The 19,449-nt window shown below is 35.7% G+C and overlaps 1 protein-coding gene across 22 annotated transcripts in view; it reads right to left on the reverse strand.

Moving 5' to 3' along the window:
* Positions 1-19,366, reverse strand: part of ctnnd2b (catenin (cadherin-associated protein), delta 2b) — a 139,670-nt gene extending 120,304 nt beyond the window's left edge. For 18 of the 22 annotated variants that reach the window (XM_073917877.1, XM_073917862.1, XM_009298576.5 and 15 more), the window contains exon 1: positions 19,090-19,366. The gene's annotated coding sequence lies outside the window, so the exon portion shown is untranslated. The remainder of the gene's footprint in view (positions 1-19,089) is intronic. The other 4 variants (NM_001365617.1, NM_001365616.1, NM_001193651.2 and 1 more) reach the window with 1 other exon arrangement.
* Between the last annotated feature and the right edge of the window lie 83 nt (positions 19,367-19,449).

Raw genomic sequence — 19,449 nt, forward strand, 5'->3', positions numbered from 1 at the left:
TCTGAGTAAACACCACTTCGCCGTTGACCAGCCCCACTAACATTTTCAAAGAAAGAAGACACAGATATCTTTTTACACTATCATTATATAGAACAATCACGTAAAAAGCAAGTAATTTGCATTACAATCATCTTGTATACATTGCACATATCATTAAAATCAAGCACACTGTTGACTTCCTTTAAACTGGTGCTTTTACTTTTAGAAAATTGCTGAATGCTGAAATTGTGCATTAAGAACTGGCAGTGATTTGAAAGAGCAATGCAGTACATCAACTAGACGAGTTAGAATATAATGTATAGTATACATTAATCTAAAAAAATACGTACACTGTAATGAATACTTTGATTTCTGATTTAAAAAGCATACTAATCATCAATTGAAAATGTTAAAACTCTTTACATACTGAATAGAGCAAAAAGAAGCTAACTGGCCTAACATATTCTATATTTGCAGAAAGAAAGAAAGAAAGAAAGAAAGAAAGAAAGAAAGAAAGAAAGAAAGAAAGAAAGAAAGAAAAGGTACCTTAGAAAAAGTTAAAAGAATCTAATTGTATTGAGTCACATGATGGCAACAATTACTCCTAGTCTACAGTTACCTTAGAAACAGACCTGTGCTGCTTGGTATATATTTACTGTAATTTTACTAAAACACCTTCCTCAATGGCAGAGTAGTGTACAGCAGAGTCCCGTAACACAACCTCAATTTCATTGTCAAACACTAAACAAACTGTACGGTTGAAAAGCCGAAACTATTGTTGCCAATGTATCCCATTTCATTTCCTCAGAGGCACTTTTCATGCAAGACTCTGCTGCAGGTGAATAGGGTATATTAGCTCAAGTTGTCATCATACAGTACTACTGTACTCGATTGTTTACATTAAAAAATGTATATATTTTTACATTTGTATATTTTGTATTATGTGCTCACTGTAGCACAAAAATCTACATTAGATGAAGTCAGATTTTTATTGTACACATTAAAATCAATGATTTCCAATGGTTTGACAGGAATCTACAAAAACAGCCAGAAAACAATTCTCTTGGTAAAAACCTTCAGTATAAAGATATGAATAAAACTGTGAAGTCTGGTGTGCTGATGACTTGTGACTTGTGATGATGTGTTGTTGCTGAGTTGGAGTTTCCTTACTCAGTGCAAGAGAAAAAAAAGATTAATGGTCTTTAAAAACATGCATAGTAATTTAAAGTTTTCAGTCAAGTGACCTTTGCAAGAGCTGGTGGGCAAAACAAATGGGTCATAATGGCAGGGATCTCTATAGAAATGCAGTGCAAGCCGATCAGATTGTCCTCTGTTTTAAGCAACTAATATTTGGATCACGTCAACAGAACAAAAATAAATTTTGGGCACTTATGATCTTGACACAGCACCTGCAGGTTTATTTCAGTTATCTTGCGCAGAATCCCTAATGCCCCATTCAAACGGGGCTTCAGCGTCAACACTTGACAGAGGGCATGTCTGAAATTGGGGCTGGCAAAATCGTCATAGCAGAGTCAGCAAATTAAATTAGTCAGCAATAGGTCACTGTCTGAGCTGGTGTATTTGCATACAGTGATCTGATTGGCTGACGCTTCTGTCGGCGCTTGAAAAGTTGAGCAAGTCCCAAATGTCTAGCATTTACGCTAAAAAACTAAACCAAAAAACTCTTTCCTGGCAGTGAGAGATTGCGTTGTTTAGCCTATACCAGGGGGGCATTTCCCTAATGGCATGATATCACTTGAAAGCTATAAACTGAAGTCTACAAACACAAATTGATAAAGAGTGATAAAAAAAATGCTGGAAAGTGTATTTCGGATGTTTTATTTAGAATTAAACAAAACTATATAAAAGGCAAAAAGCACCAAATCTTAATATCAACAGATGCATGAAATAAATCATCTTAAAGTGACAAAGGCTACATTTTTGGATTAATTTGTGCTTTTTTCCTTTATGACCCCTGAGGTGAATGCAGACATTTTAAGTCTTTCTACTGACATTGCCTGCAGAAATCAAATAGCTAAAAAGCAGAAATTGACATAAATTGATCAAACTGCAGAAATATTCATAATTAATGTCCGCTTAGAATTGCTGAAACCCCTTAACAAAAGACAATCTCACTATTGGAGCTCAGCCGCACATGTCTGAATGCCTAATTTGTCTATGACATCATGCTTGAGCCCGCTAACAGGCTCCCGTTTCCATAGAGATATCAATCCATTATGACAGTCTCTCACCAAGAAGGCAAACCGTGAGGCATACAGTTGATCATATCTATGATGCTGCGGCACACAGCAACTAATCCCTCTCAAGATGTTTTGCACTGATGATTCAAGGTGGTTCTGGATGGCAAAATATTAGCCTAATATTTTCAGTAGATCTACATGGGTTCATCCTTGTGATTAAATTCTCCAAAAAAAAAAAAAAAGAGGAAAAAAAGAGAAACATTTCTAACAGTGGCTATGCAATACATCACATTAATCTTATTCCAAATGTGTTTTCTCCATGTGTAGGTTTATATATAGATGGTGTTAAAGACTTTGACTGCACCCAGTTATTCTGCTGCATCATCTGTCTTTTGGGAGTACTTACAACTCATAGCAACAGTAGCTACAAAAACAGAAAGCATGAATAAAACAGAAATCAGGATATCAAGAAGTCCTTAACATATAATAAAATAATTGTTATATTTTCAATATGCAAGTTTAAGTCTGTCACTCGCTTTGCAATAAAGCAAACAAAAACACTTATTAAGATTACAGAAGCAATGACTACGTGACAAAGCATGAAACAGTGTTTTTTTTTAGAATTTTCTTCATGAAATAACCGATTTTAGAACAAAGTAAGCAAATAATTCATTGATCCATTCATAAGGACGCAAATCCTCTTTGTTTCTAAATAAACAATTGAGTAAATCAGACATTAAAGGTGCCATAAAGTGCAAGCATTCAACATGTACATTTTTTCTCTGATAACTACATAGTAAGTACAAATAATCTCCAGAGACGTATTATATGCTCATTTGTAACCACAGGAATTACCCCTAGAATAAAAAGTTTAGTTTTGACCCTATTTGGAATGGTAATGAATATTAATGAGCTCTGTTCTGATTCTCCACAACTCATGTCAGTGCCTGACATACATGCATACTAGGTATGCCTAGTATGTGATCCTAACTGGTTTTACTATTAAGCGAGCTTTAATTCATCATGGTTAATTAATTGGCTTCTCATCACCACGTTTTTGCACAAAACAAAACTGCTGCAACTTAACAGTTTAAAGTTCTGATGCACATTGGAATAACTATGACTGAGGCTATCAACTGAGGTGTATTTCACATGCATGTAAAGGGCCGTTCACATATCATGTCTTTTGCAAGTGCAAAGTTTGTTGTTACCAATAGAGGCAAATGGCTTGAGCGCACATATTGAGAGTGACGCGCATGCAGCATGCGAGTGGCGTGCATTTTCCTGATGTACCTTGTTGAAAACATCTAAACATTTCAGAATGCCGCGAGAGCACCATGAGTAACGTGACAAGAACAGACCGCTCAGCTTCATACTTTGTATGGAATATACACATTTCTACTTAGGTCCAAAAAGAAATTTTGTAATATAGTTGATCAAAAGACAGAGGTTCAGCAGCCTTTGACTACATTTGTTCTCTTTAAAAAGGGAAATACTTAGCTAATATTATTTTTAAAAATAGTATTATTACTGTTTTTTATTCTTATTTATTTATTTATTTATTTATGTATTTATTTATTTATCTATCTATTGTTTTGTCATTTACTTTTAGTGTAAAAGTATTACTCATGTTTAAATGTCAAAAACCTTTTTTCACTTACTTTTATGTCCAAAGGGAAAAGGGCTATTTTTTGTTTTTTATTTTTATTTTGTGCTGTATTATTTTGTATTTTTGTATTATTATTATTATTGTATTATAATTGTATTATTATTGTAGTATTATTTGGTTACTGCGCAGCAATAAAAGCCACTTTAAGTTTTCATGTGATTTTCTAAACTAGTAGTGTTTTGAAATTAATGTATAATTATCGTGAAACCGTAATTATTCCTTAGACTATAATCGTACAACCAAAATCTATAATCGTAGCATCCCTAATGCACACACACACACACACCCAAAGGATGATGTATTCTGAAAATAATAATTCTTCAGTTGTCACAGCGTATTTTAGAAAAAAAAGTAGATCCCTTGACACTCTTTTCAGCTTGACACTCTTTAGAAAGATTTATTTTAGAGTATAATTGCACTTTATAATTTGTCTTTCCCGAATTTTGTGTTGGGCTTTGGTTACAAGCTGGGATGAGATACTCCACACCTGTTTACATTAACTGAGATTTCTATAATGTAATTAATTTCTATAATTATTGTTTTTAAAATATAAACCCACATACACAGTATAATAGATGTTTTATGATAACCTTTGATTTGGCCCACCATCCCATCTGAGAAGAGTAAAAGAATGAAGGGGATGGTTTAGGGATTTAATTTATTTCAAATCTAATGTAATCTTTTATTTTATTGTTAAAAGCTAACTGAAATTCATTCATTCATTCATTCATTCATTCATTTTCTTTTCAGCTTAGTCCCTTTATTAATCTGGGGTCACCACAGCGGAATGAACCACCAACTTATCCAGAAAGTATTTAAGCAGCGGATGCCCTTCCAGCCACAACACATCTCTGGGAAAGCTAACTGAAATTAAATATTTCAATTCAATATTTTAAATTAATCAGATTTAGTTTAAATGTACATCCTGTCACCTGATGGATAGACAACAATGCAGAGACCTTGGTGAGCAAATCAAGGCAAAGGCAGATTCTGCTTGACAAGTGTATTCAGCATTGAACTCTACAATTCACTGTTATGTTTTTATTGCACTAAGTTATCATTTTAAAAGTTACACTGCATTAGTTAATACAATTTAAAGTAATGGATTTTATTTATTTTAAAATAGTATGAAATAAATTAGGAAATTAAGCATGGCGACTTTAATGTAATACCAATGTTTGGTATATTTAACTTGGGCCCACGTCTCATAATGATATTTGGTTTTTGCCCCTTTATATGAAAATGTTTGGGCACCCCTGCTGTAGATCAACTTCCAAAATCAGCTATGCCTAAAGTAGGTATATCCAGATTGTTGTTCTATGGCACCTTGAAGACAGAGACCTGCCACCATACATCTCAATGAAAAATCCCTCAAAATATAGAGATATAATTTTTGTAAATATTGCACATCACTAATCAAACATTGAATAATTTAATTTGTTTTATTCTTTACACCAAACAATCTCACAACCTTTTAATCTTGTTTTCTGCATTAAACAACTGCCCTGCCTTTGCATTATCGTTCCCATAACATCCCATTAAGACATTGGCCATATGCTTTCGACATTGTTTCAATCCCTTTGGACATTTTGCATTTTTGTTTTTCCGCAAGATTCAGAAGACTCCCAAAATCTGATCATCCAGTGAAACGGCAGATGTTCCTGAAAAAAACGGATGCATCTTGACGGTGTTCAGCTGATGCTGCTATTGGCAGGCATTACGGCTTTGAACCCAGGTTCACAATTAGTCATGTGATCCCACAGGATACTATCGGAAATGTGCAACAAAAGGCACATATTGTGTTTACAGTCACACCCCACATTCACACACTTTTACCCACCCAACAATATTGTCAGAATAAAATCAGCCTTGATTAGTGGCTGCAATTAATGAGACAGAGAAAACGAGGGCGATGCATTAAGAACCAGCATTTGGCAGATAAATATTTATGTGAAATCTCATGTGAAATCATTAAAACAAAATCCCTAATTATTACAAAGTATATTAGTTATATAACATATATGCCGGAGAGATGGAAAGATGAAGGAAAACAAATATTTTTACAGCTTCGTTAAGAGCACAGACATTAATCAGTCCTTTGTATTCTGACTGTGGACAGATTTGTTTATTTATTGTTTCGACACACGACTGACAACTCTGAGAATGAAGCGGCAATAAAATTCTGAGCACACTGCAAGATTAAAATGTTCAATAAGGTCTTAAAGGAAACTAATCTCTTTTTCTGTGAGGCTGGCACACTGGGAGATGACGTTATGTGCTCCTGCACAAAGCACCGAACGGGGACTGGAGATAATGTGTCTTTTATATTGCAATCGGTATATTAATTTAACCATGTCTTTGCTGTACCTGTAAATATTTTAGTGGATCTGAAATGTACCATGCATGTGGTGCGTGTGCAAAAGACAATCCTAATAGAATATGATATAGATACTATTACAATATTTATTGACATTTACAAAACAGGCTATAAACTTTGTGAATAATTAACAGAATAAGACTTATAATATAATTAATAACTTTTCAATAAAATCCATTAAATGACTTGAATAATTTTTTTTTTGGATTCTGTGATTAATATGAATAAAACATTTAAATATTTCCCTTATACAGTCTGCATTACTACAAACAATACATAACTAATAAATCTAACCTTAGATGCAATGCTTTTTTTCCAAAATAAAATAAAAAAAACTGAAAAAAATTATTTTATAGTTTACGGTACAAAGATGGCATTACTGTTTTATATTTAATGGTTTACATTTTATGTTTTTCATAGAAATAGCAATATTTCCTTATAGTTTTTTTCATATCAGACTTTCTCATCACTAGCTGTTTTTTAAAAGTTCACACTTAGCTGATGATTGATTAAAAAGCGAGTTTGGCATGCTGTCCCAGGAGAGAGCCCTGAGCTCATAGGATCCTCGAGCCCAGGGCTCCCTCCTGTTTGCAAAGCGAGAGGGGAGTTTGAGCTCAGGTAGGTCTTGAGAAATCCCCCCTTATTTACAGCTGATGACAGATTGTAAATTGCTATATAGAGATATACTGCTGGTTAAGAGCTGGATTATAGTGTAAATTTAGATTGATCAGTTCACTTATGATGCATGTTTTTGAACTGTGGGAGGAAACCAGAGAACCTGGGGTAAACCCATTCGAGCACGGGGAGAATATGTAAACCCTACACCTAAACAATAACTGGCCTCTTAAAGATTTTAACCAGCGACATTCTTGCTGTGAGGCAACAGTGCTAACCACTGGGCTGCCGTGCCATCCTATAAAAGAAAAGATGGAAGAGTAGGGGTGGAAGAGGGGATTCTTCAAGATGAAATAACTAAAGTAAGAAACGGTTATTTAGTGAGTTAGGATTAATCTTATTATTAAATCATGCATTAGTTAAAGCCTTAATGAGTTAGCTGTGTGTCAGTGAGAAAAAAGACAGAATCACTGATCAAATGCAAATCTAACTCTTGAGAGCTGTCAGTGAAAAACACAACTGATCCAAGTTTTAGCTCTTCATTTTCTATAAGCAGTTAGCAAACCCGGCTGTAATTTTGTATAATTTATCAAAAGTAGGTACAACACCATCTTGTGCTGATGAAAGTGACTTAAATGCACCTGACATCATTATTACAACTCGTCAACTCATAAGTAGAAAAATCTTTTTTTGAACGCTGCATCAGTGTACTACAGATACGGGTAACATTAGCCTTACAGTAAGTAGGTTTATTAATATCAGTTAATGAACAGGTTTTTTTTTTCATTCATTAATTTTCCTTTGGCTTAGTCCCTCATTTATCAGGGTTTGCCACAGTGGAATGAACCTCAAACTATTCCAGCATTTGTTTTTTTGCAGATGCCCTACCAACTGCAACCCAGTACTAGGAAACACCCATACACTCTCACATTCATACACACACACACACACACACACACACACACAAACACACACTTATCCACTACAGCCAATTGACGCTTCGCTAAGCCATGCCCAAAAACAGCTACCCACCAATCGTGGCTTAGCAACTGTAGCTACGCGCAGGGCCTCTGTCAAGCTTTCGAGCGAGTGCATATGGATTGTGCAAATATGATACCTGGTATCCTTAAAGTTTGGACAGGATGGTGGAATTTTTTCCCTTTTCAAAACCTAAAACCAAAGAGGAGAAATGTCAGCATGGATCAAGCTGTGTGAGGGGAGCTAAAGGAGCGGAGTTAAGTTGGTTTTGTTTTGATATTCCTGACACATTCAGTGATAGACAGCAACAACTCACACACCTCTTACCCTAAACAGATCAAAACTGTGTTTCCTACAAAAATACAAAGCTGGTTATGTTTCACAGCAGTCTTTTTCTTTTTTTCACTTGATATTGTAAGTAATGCTCCGTTTAAGCCTTCGCCATAACGTTAGTAACGTAGTCATACTAATATCGAATAGGTCATAATGACATGAGTTATTGATCTGGAAAATACGAATCTGTTGCTAACTTTACTGAATGTCATATTTCCATCTATTTCAAGCTACGAATATTTGAAATTACAAATCAACAGAACAAAACCGGGATATGATCACAAACTGAGCACTTGCGATCAATATACTTTACCAGCAGCAGTTTTTTAGTCATTTATAAAGAGCACACAAACATACTGAAAGTAATAGTTAACTTACTGTACATTGTTATGTGTCAATGATGCTAATATTCGGCACAAATCCATCATTTAACCCTTTCTGGCTGCTCTATGAATGAACTATGTAAAAGCACTGTCAGGCGTGTTTCCTCGTCGGTTAGTAACGCTATATTTCATTGCACAACAAAAGTCCATCTGGCTTTTTGGCTAAAAATAGAGAAATCACGGTTTCATTTGTTGTTATTGCATTATTTTTAAATCTCACCTCTCTTGCTGAGCATGAGCTAAACTGTTGAATGGTTAGCGTATGAGGCAGCTAGGCTAAGCTAGCTTAAATTTTGATTGATTTATTTTCTGATCAGTTGCCTATTATGCCGTGAATATACCCATGTAATGCATACTGCAGTCCTTTTTTGTCTGGCTTTCTCGGATCTCTCACCTGTTCACCAAAAATGGCATTATATCCCTGGCAATGTCTGAAACCGGCACATACAGATTGAAAAAGCCATGCCAGGCACGAAAGCGTGACAGGTGTAGCAACAGTAACTAAGGAGGGCGGGGCTTAGCGAAGGGTCTATTTTGTTTACCCAATTTATACATACCGTATGTATTTGGGCTCTAGGGAAAACCAGAGCACCCACAGAACATGCAAACTCCACATAGAAATGCCTCCAGGTACAGCCAAGACAACCACAGATGCTGATATTTTACTGACATTCTGATATGTGTAGTTTTTCTCAAATTAAATGTTTTTTTCTTAAGTAAAATGTTAAAAAGCTCATTGACTTATTAGCAACGAGAACTGGCTGGCTGTTGTCACATTTATTTCTGCCATGTGTCTTAATAACGATCCTTGACAAACGTATTAAATGCCTTTAAAAAAGAATTAGAAATTAAATGAATAAGAGTGACCGCTACAAAAACAGACACATTCGGTTATCCCCTCACTATACAGCACAGCGCCTTCTAGAACTAATTAACTAGCTGCAAAAGTCCTGGTGGCGGATTGTATGGTTTTTCAAGACATGTCTCCTTGCCCAAAATGTCAACGATACATTGAGAAGCAGCGCAAATGTGAGGCAATTAAAATGCTCCTCGGATCATGTTCTCAAAGGACAGCTGAGCGTGACATCGATGATAAAGAGTAATTATGTGAGGCTTGCTGTGATCAAACAGGCCCCACTGCTTATTAGGGCTTTTTCTCCTCTATAGTCTCTGGTGGTGATGTCTGAGTGCATTATATTTTTTCAATAGCCACCTCTTTCCCTCTTTATTTGCGTTAAGTAGAAGTACACAGCAGCATATTATAGGTAAAGCCTATGTGAATTAAGAACTATAATTGAAACAATTATCCCTTTGGCTTTCACTTACCGACAGTCTCTGTATAGAAAAGAGCAGAACACAGCTCTCCGTTTAGTTATTTTCTAACCCACTGATATCAAAAAAATAGTTTACACATCATCGTATGATTAACTTTTCAAATTCATCTGCAACCTTCAAGCGTCACGAAGGAAACGACTTATGATTTGTGGTGTGTCAGGGAAATGACAGAAAACATATATTTGCAGTTCTGCTTTGCCTAGAAAATGCATCAAGGGATATCAGTATAAGGCTTGGATTTTTCAAGCGTGGCACGAGGACATTGCTGCCATGCCTGTGTAGCTCTGGGTAGAATCGGTTGGCTCAGTAAAGAGCCTGACCTAGTATGGGATTAATGACATTGCTGCTGGAGAGAGTTGACATTGCTGAAAGCTGTGTTTACTAGTGTTATCTGTGAAGAAACAACAGCGGAAATCTAATACACCCACTGAGTTCTCCAAGACAAAAGTAGCGTTATACTCCTTAAGGATGAAGAAAGAGAAACTGAACTTGCAAACATTCATGTCAGGCTGTTGTTTGCTTATGTAAAGCTAATTTACGAGCATATACTTGTGGTTGTTCCAGATAATAAATTTACTGATGTGCCGGAATCCTCTATAATTGGCTGCTGAATAACAGCAAAGAGGACTCCTTCTGGTCAAAACAATAGCAAGAGTTTATAACCACTGCTTTTTAAGACCCAGTAAAAAAAGTCTATGCATAATTTGAAAAGAGTATTTTAAAATCTCTATACAAATTTATAAGGTGGACATAATAGGCTGTGTTTTAAAAATTAGAGACTTTGTATCTTTATTTGACAAATTATTTGACAAAATAAAGAGCTTAAGGTTTGATTTTTCAGTGTGTATTCAATTCGAGGTACACTATGATAAAAAGCAAAGTTGCACATAAACAGTGTTGTTTTTAATTTAGTTTCATTTCTCATGGCTTAATATAATTAATTTCTTCATTTTACATATCAATTCTAATTTAAGAATGTATTTTAACATTTTTAAATCAGAATTGATATGCAAAATGAAGAAATGAACTCAATTAGGCCATGAGAAATTAAACTAAATTAAAATCAAGACTGCTAAAAAACTATTTACTAGAAAACTCCTGAGGAAGTCACTTTATGGAGTGCATTGTAAATGCTTTGATTTTACGATTGTCTGCTCTCATTTTCAGTGCATCCGGAAAGTATTCATAGCGCTTCACTTTTTTCACTTTTTTTATGTTACAGCCTTCTTCCAAAATGGATTAAACTCATTTATTTCCTCAAAATTCTCCACACAATACCCCATAATGACAATGTAAAAAATATTTTTTGAAATTGTTGCAAATTTATTAAAAATAAAAACCTGAAAAATCACATGTAAATAAGTATTCACGGCTTTAAAGCACAAGCTCTAAATTTAGCTCAGGTACATTCTGTTTCCACTGATCATACTTGAAATGTTTCAGCGACTTAATTGGAGTTCACCTGTGGTAAATTCAGTGATTTAAATATTCATACACCTGTCTATATAAGGTCCCAGGGTTGACAGTGCATGTCGAAGCACAAACCAAGCATGAAGACAAAAAAAATTGTCTGTAGAACTCCGAGACAGGATTGTTTTGAGACACAAGGCTGTAGAAGGTTACAGAAAAAATTCTGCTGCTCTGAAAGTTTCAATGAGCACAATGATCTCCATCATCTATCATGGAAGATGTTTAAAACCACCAGGACTCTTCCCAGAGCTGGACGGCCATCTAGTGATCTGGGGAGAAGGGCCTTAGTCGGGGAGGTGATCAATAACCCTATGGTCACTCTGTCTGAACTCCAGTGTTCTTCTGTGGAATGAGGAGAACCTTACAGAAGAACAACCATCTCTGCAGCAATCCACCAATCAGGCCTGTATGGTAGAGTGGCCAGACAGAAGCCACTCTCCGCCTGGAATTTGCCAGGCATCTGGAAGACTCTTAGACCATAGGAAACAAAATTATCTGGTCTGATGAGACTAAAATTGAACTCCTTGGAGTGAATGCCAGGCATTACATTTGAAGAAAACCAGGCACAGCTCATCACCAGGCTAATACCATCCTTTCAGTAAAGCATGGTGGTGGCAGCATCATGCTGTGGGGATGTTTTTCAGCAGCAGGAACTGGACTAGCCCAGGAGTAGTCAGGATAGAGGGAAAGATGCATACAGCAATGTACAGAGACCACAACTTGGTGAATGTCATTGAGTGGCCCAGCCAGAGCCCAGACCTAAATCACATTGAACATTTCTGGAGAGATCTGAAAATGGCTGTACACCGTCACTTCTCACACAACCTGATAGAGCTTGAGAGTTACTGCAAATAGGACTAGGAATTATTTTTTTTTAAATGGACAGCAATTTTAAAAAATCTTTGTTCACATTGTCATTATGGGGTATTGTTTGTAGAATTGTGAGGAAATTAATTAATTTAATACATTTTGGAATAAGGCTATAACATAAAAAATGTGGAAAAAGTAAAGCGCTATAAATACTTTCCAGATGCACTGTAAAACCTTTTTTTAGGACTTGAATTGTGGAAAGCTAGACATTTTAAGATGCAAAGAAACAGCAAAATAAACTTAAAATATGTTTAATGCGAAATAAATGTGTAAATGAATATGTAAATTAAAATAAATTAAATGAACTTGGATTATCCTCAAATGGCTTAATTTAACAGCAAAGTATCCTGCTTGACATAAAATCATTAAATAAAAGCATTAATGGACATGAAGTAGTGATTTAAACTAACATTATTTGATTGTGTAAGAATACAAAAGAGCTTATAATGCAGAGCATAGCACAGTTATTTAGAAAATTGGTTGCCAGTGACAACAGTCAATTGTCCATTTTAATATTCACCATACAAAAGCATTTGACCATCTGAATGAAGCATTTCATCTAATATAATAATAATATACAGTTTTGCAAAGGTATAAAAGTTATGGTACTATTTGAAAAGCATGGTCATGACCCAGTTTATTACCACTTAATTCATACAAAGGCTACTAGACCATATTGTCTTATATAAAAAAGCCCTCTGACATTTTATTAAATAAACTGTGCATAAATACCCTCATTTTCTCATCAAGCACATCCAAGATATGGGTTTAAAAGCAAACTTTTGCTGTTGAAATTAGAGGAACTTTAAACAACGCTATAATGTCATCTGCAAAAACAACAATAACCTTCCTTTTGAATTTATTTTGGTTGGCAAATCTAAAAATAGATCGCAAGAGCCCTGCTGTCTCTCATATTTCATATTTCATGTGTCAGTGGATTCCTTAATCACAAGTGCAAATGCTCAGTGAGCACAGCTTGTCTCTCCTCACTCCAGGTCTGTATAATCCAGGCAGTCAGGTAAGAATGTATTTTCTGCCCTCCTATCAAGTCTTTTCTGGAGCACTGACAGTGTGTGCATAAGCAAGGCTGCTCCCCGGTGCATTGGCCGTGTGCGTATAAGAAGATGTTTGCATGGTACACTGGCTAAATGAAGTTGAGGAAAGATCGCTCACTCAAGCACTTGATCTGTAGAAGGCAATGCCGGGAAAATACACCCCCCAATAACAGTAAGACAACTTAACGCACGTGGGAAATAAACAACGGGAATGTTCGACTTCAAAGCTATATTGCACAATGCTCATTCATGACTACAAACAAGAATCAGTTCATTTATGAGAATGAAAAAATGTATTGATATTGAGGTGGGGTGACGCGGTGGCACAGTAGGTAGTGCTGTTGCCTTACAGCAAGAAGGTCACTGGTTCGAGCCTCGGCTGGGTCAGTTGGCTTTTCTGTGTGGAGTTTGCATGTTCTCCCCGCGTTCACGTGGGTTTCCTCCGGATGCTCCTGTTTCCCCCACAGTCCAAAGACATGCAGTACAGGTGAATTTGGTAGGCTAAATTGTCCGTAGTGTATGTGTGATAATGAAAGTGTATGGATGTTTCCCAGAGATGGGTTGTGGCTGGAAGGGCATCCACTGTGTAAAACATATGCTGGATAAGTTAGTGGTTCATTCCATTGTGGCAACCCCAGATTATTAATAGGACTAAGCTGAAAAGAAAATGAAATAATGAATAAAAATGGTATAAAAGAAAAATTTTGTGGTTTTAAAACCCTGACTTTTCCCAAACCGCAGAAAACCTTGAAACCGGTCATCGTCCCAGGACTAATTGCAACATATGGATGGTAGTCTCAGAATTTGGAATAAACATCTAAAATGGATTGATACATCCGGCCTTTGATCAGGGTGATGGTGTATGATGTGTGGGATTGGCCCTCTTATTACCAATTAAACATTGTTTAATGTATTGTAGCTGAACATGTTTATTTTTTTATGACCACAGTGTACTCATCTTGCAAAGGCTACTTCCATCAGGAACACAAAGCTCAAATCATCTCAAATTGGGTTCTTGAACTTGAGTTCACAACTCCAAAGTCCTCCACATTCACCAGATCTCAGTCCAATACAGCGCATTTAAGATGTGATGAAAGGGAGATTCACTTCATGAGGTTGATCTTAGGAACTGCAGGATACTATCATGTCAATATGAAGAAAAATATCTGATGAATGTTTCCAGCACCTTTGGCGTAAAGAATTAAGGCAGTTATGAAGGTAAAACTGGTATTAACTGTGTACTAGCAAGGTGTACTAACAAAGTGGTCAATCAAAAATATGTGAAAAACAGGCCATTCAAATGCACAAAACAATCAGCTTAACACAGACAATTGACTAATTTCCCAATATTAAACTACTTCAGTACCGTCCTCTGATTCAATTTTTTATAAAACCTGATAACTGGGATGGAAGACACTGTGGTGTGACATCATCACACGAAAGCATCTGTATATATTACACAGTGAAATCATGAAAGCAGTGTTTTGTTGTTAAAAATAATTGCTGAACGTCACAGAAATCTAAATATTTAGCTTTCAGTGATATGACTCTAGATAACAAATATTCCTGTAGGGAATATGGTCTTTGTCTTTTACAAACTTAATAAAAACAAGACAAAAAATTAATGATCAGCAGAAAAAAAGTCTTGTATTTCCCTTAAGGAGAGTGCTTCTTTGGGGTTTATGGCATGTAAAAACTATTAATTGAATATCTTCAAATATGACAGGCAAAGCTAAAAACAAACATGTGAACATCTCAAGTAATCAAACACTCATATAATCCACTGAGGTTAACAACTATAGTATCTAGCTCCAAATTAAGTGAACACATCAAATCAAAGTCATTCAGCAAAAATTCAGCAAAATTCAAGACACCATTAGGCAGATCTTCTGTAATCATATTCATAAAAATATACAAGAAATGTATGTGCTCTCATATTCTCCTGCATGACAGCTTTAACTACATATCAGCTGTGTGTGTCAACTTAGATGACAACAATGGCAAATGCCTGTGTCATCACCAGCTTTATCTCTTGGGTCATTATCAGAAAAGGAGACTGACTCAGCCCATACCAATTGGCTGGAGTCAAGTTTGATATTTATCAATAGGTCTATTACCTTGTCCTGCACAGAATACTGAACACTACATGAGCACAATAGAGCCTGTTCTCATTTAACAAAAGAGCATAAACCAAACGAAGAAGAGAAATAATTAATACTCTTTCTATATGTTAGCATCAATAACAAAATTTTTCTTGCAAATAAAACTAGATACATAAACTTAATAGATCAAGATAAATCTAACAGAAATCAAAGTTTAGCAATTCCAGCATTATGGAAGTGACATTTTAAGTAAAAATTTCAAACTTAAATTCACAAAGAAAGTATAGAATATTTAAATTTAGTGATGCTATTGGCCCCTGAACATCCTGCTTGTTATCAAACTATCGCATAATTGTAAAAAGAGTTGATTGAATCATAACTTAGCTTTATCATCGATCATAGCATTTTTATCAATATATTGATCTTTGTGGGTTCTCAGAAGCTAAGGAAATTAAAAATGTATAACTGTAAATACGCTAGGACTATTGTTTACATCCTTCAAAATGGTCTATATGTTAACATTATATTGAAACATCTGTTTATATTTTCCAAAACTACTAACCACAGAGTTTTGGGATAATAAAATTATCATTCTGTAAACATTTTGTAAGGTTTAATTGAGGGAAATAAACATGAGTTATGGATGTGAGGGGAAAAGTATGTGAGTTAACAGTATATAGCATAACCTTGTTGGAATTCTGTGAATTAAACTGTGCAAACCAAAGAAATAATGCTAATCAAAAGGATAACTATATCCTATATACTCCGCTCACAATAGAACAAAACCATCGATTTTATTGAAATTTATCTTTCTGCATTTATGAGAAAAAAGGCTTTATTGTGGATGTGACATATATGAATTTGCCATTTGCATGACTTTGGTCAATCAAAAATAACTATATGAAAACATTGACAGAGTCATTTTGGGTATTTTACAGTACTGTAATATACAAAACCAAGAAAGGGTTTACTATTTTGGTGAAAACTTTTTTTTTTCTATGACAAGATTGACATTTGCATCAGTTGAGCATTTATTAAAATGAATGAAACATTAAACATTTTGATTGCAATGAAGAACACTGAAAACTTATGGTGGGTGGCTTTGGGATAATGATGTAAAATAACAAGTTGTTTGTAAAAAGCCTCTAATAAACTAATGCACTCATGAGATGCATGTGCATCATTTTAATAATTAATAATAATACTAGAAATCTGCACATCTGGTGTCTTTGTGCCAAGTTTAAGCTATTGATTACTTATCCATTATCCTGAATTTGCTGGACCTTTGACGGAATGGCAGGTTACTGTATAATAAGAGTTATTGTACAAATAACGGGTCTTTGCACAATATTGCATTTTAGTTGCTTTTTTTGCCATACCTCCATGACGCCCTCAAGTATACACGACCTTTTACAAAATGCATACACAGCTCCCCCATTCTAAATCATATGCATCCATATAGCGAGCAGGTTAATACCAGCATGCATACAATATTTCACAGTCATGCACTGTTGCTCTCTGAGAGCACACTCTTAGTGTGGGTGCATCAGGACATTAAAATGTTGAATGCCAGGGCTAGGTCTGCTGAAACCTTTCTGCACAAAAAAATTCCATATGCAATGTATAATTTATGATCAACCTGAGAATGCCCGATCCCTAGAGCGATCAATATTCTCTCTCTCTCTTTCAATCTCTCTCCATCTCTCTCATTATATCTCTCTTGATTTTTTTTCCAGCAGAAAAGTACTTTTGTGCATTAATGCACCTGTAAATCAAACCTTTGCAGTCACACTTCATCACTACACATGGAGAAAAAAAAACAGACCACTTGAAAACTCTCAGCTTCTCTGCTTTTTAATATATTTAGTAGGTATGGATTTGAGATATGAGCAATTCCAGCATTATGTATGTGACATTTGCAGAAAAATTCTAAATATAAACTGCTAACCACAGAGTTACGGAATCAGAAAAATATGAATCTGTAAACATTTTTTACATTCTAAATGAGAAAAAATAAGGATGCGTTATGTGACCAAAAAAGTCTGCGAGTTTACAGTATTAAACAATCTTTGTAGAAATTCTGTAAATTAAACTGAACAACCCAAAAATTGTGCTAATTAAAAGGCTAAGAGTTGGCTCACTATAGAACAAAAATATAGATTTGATTTTATTTGACTTATTTGCATTCGTGAAGAAGAAGCTGTGTTATGGATGTGACACCTCTTCATTATGGATGTGACAGATGTGAAATTGGTTAAAAACATCAACATGGACATTTTTGAGTATATTTACAGTACTGTAAAATGCTTGCACAAATAAAGGAGAATGGATTTCGTTATTTTGGTGGAAACTTAATTTTTTTCATGGCAAGGTTGACTTTTGCAAGGAATTGGTCAAATAAATGTATCTGATAAGATGTCTTACAAAATTCAAATAGAAATAATGTTAATTAGAGTCCTTCTTTTCCAGAAAATAATATGAAAGAATGCTTTAACGTTTTGTGATTGAAAATAAGGGTTAATAATCCAACTATTTTTCTACTTCCTAACTATTGTTTTTTTTTTTTTTTGCAATTTGTTAAATACAAATGTGAAAACATCACACCTTTTAATGATATTTTAGGCTATAAATGAAAACATTTATGTTTTAAAATTGTCACCAGTTCATATACTAAAAAAACATTATGTTTGGCACAACAAAATACTGAAAAAGAAGGAATTCCCAGAACTCTATTGAATTTGCTTTACTGAACATCAAAGGGTTTTAATTTCAAATACTTCTTGTTACTTATACAGTTAGCCAGTATTCTCATGGTAGTGAAAGTTCTTGCAACAACAGCAGTCAGGGTTTTTCGAAAAGCAAATGATCAAAAATCCAATGAGGAAAGATGTCAATAAACAACTGCTCTGCTTAATTAAACACCAACATCTAAAAACATTAAATGCAACATTTTAATCCCTTATAAATGAATAATCATGACATAAGGGCCTAACTGCTTCTAAAAAGCTGAATTATTGTTTATTCTCTTTAAGTCGGCCTCACCTAAGCAAGTGCAGAGAGTGGCGGTCAGTCAAGCCACACACAGCCCTCCCATTTCCACATAAGCACACTTCAACTAATAAGCTTTATTCTTATTTCATACTCAAAACATTTCTTAAATGATATTTTTGAAAGAATTTGTCAATGAAGTCGTCATAAATGCACATTTACAGCGGTAATGCTAGAAAAAAAGCCTAGTAACCAGTATATCAAGAAATTCAAAATGAATGGGCACAAATGATGCAAGCAAAGACTGCTTCAAGCAAAGACCCTGACAGTTGGCTTTTCAAAACGTTTTGCGAGAACACGCTGTAAAACTAAACAAAGAAGCAGCGGTTGTGTCCGTGGACTAGTGTAATCTTATAAATACATCATTGAAATTTAGGTCAATAGGGAAGTAATAGGTTTTCTGTGCTCTCGCTCCCCCTCCCATCCGTCTTGGATGGAGAATGATGCTCTAATGGATTCCATTTTCAGTTTCCAGCCTGCGCTCATACGAGCAATAAATGCGATAAAAGCCCTACACAAAAATGCAGCGACATCCACATGCTAATAAACACACAACACGCGCTGCTAAAACCCGGGGTCTCGCAACTGTTTCGACCGTTTTCTTGGCAAGCTATCGTGGTTGTAGGTGGGGAATGTGACAGCTGGAAATGCAACTGGAATGACATTGCGCTTACCGAATAATGTCCAGGGGAACAACGCTCTTCTCCGCTTCCCCCTCCCCGATTAATACCGAATATTCACAGCGAGCAACACACAGAAATCATTCCCAAAGGCTGGCATTGAACGCTGAAGCGACACTGGAGGGCCAAGGAAAGGATAGCATCCGCTAGGTATCCAAGGAAAACCCGTGGGTATAGAAGGAGACCGGAAAACCGCGGTGGGAAGCCACGGACACAGCAGCAGCAGCGGCGGCGGCGGCAGCGACTGCTCTCTCCCTCTCTCTCCTCCTCTACCCTGCTGGACCATCCCCATCCCCATCCACCTTGCTGCAGTGATGACGACGCGTCCCACAGCGACATCGCGCGCTCACGTGT

The sequence above is a fragment of the Danio rerio genome, chromosome 2 (assembly GCF_049306965.1).
Source record: "Danio rerio strain Tuebingen ecotype United States chromosome 2, GRCz12tu, whole genome shotgun sequence".
In the NCBI taxonomy this organism is placed as follows: domain Eukaryota; kingdom Metazoa; phylum Chordata; class Actinopteri; order Cypriniformes; family Danionidae; genus Danio; species Danio rerio.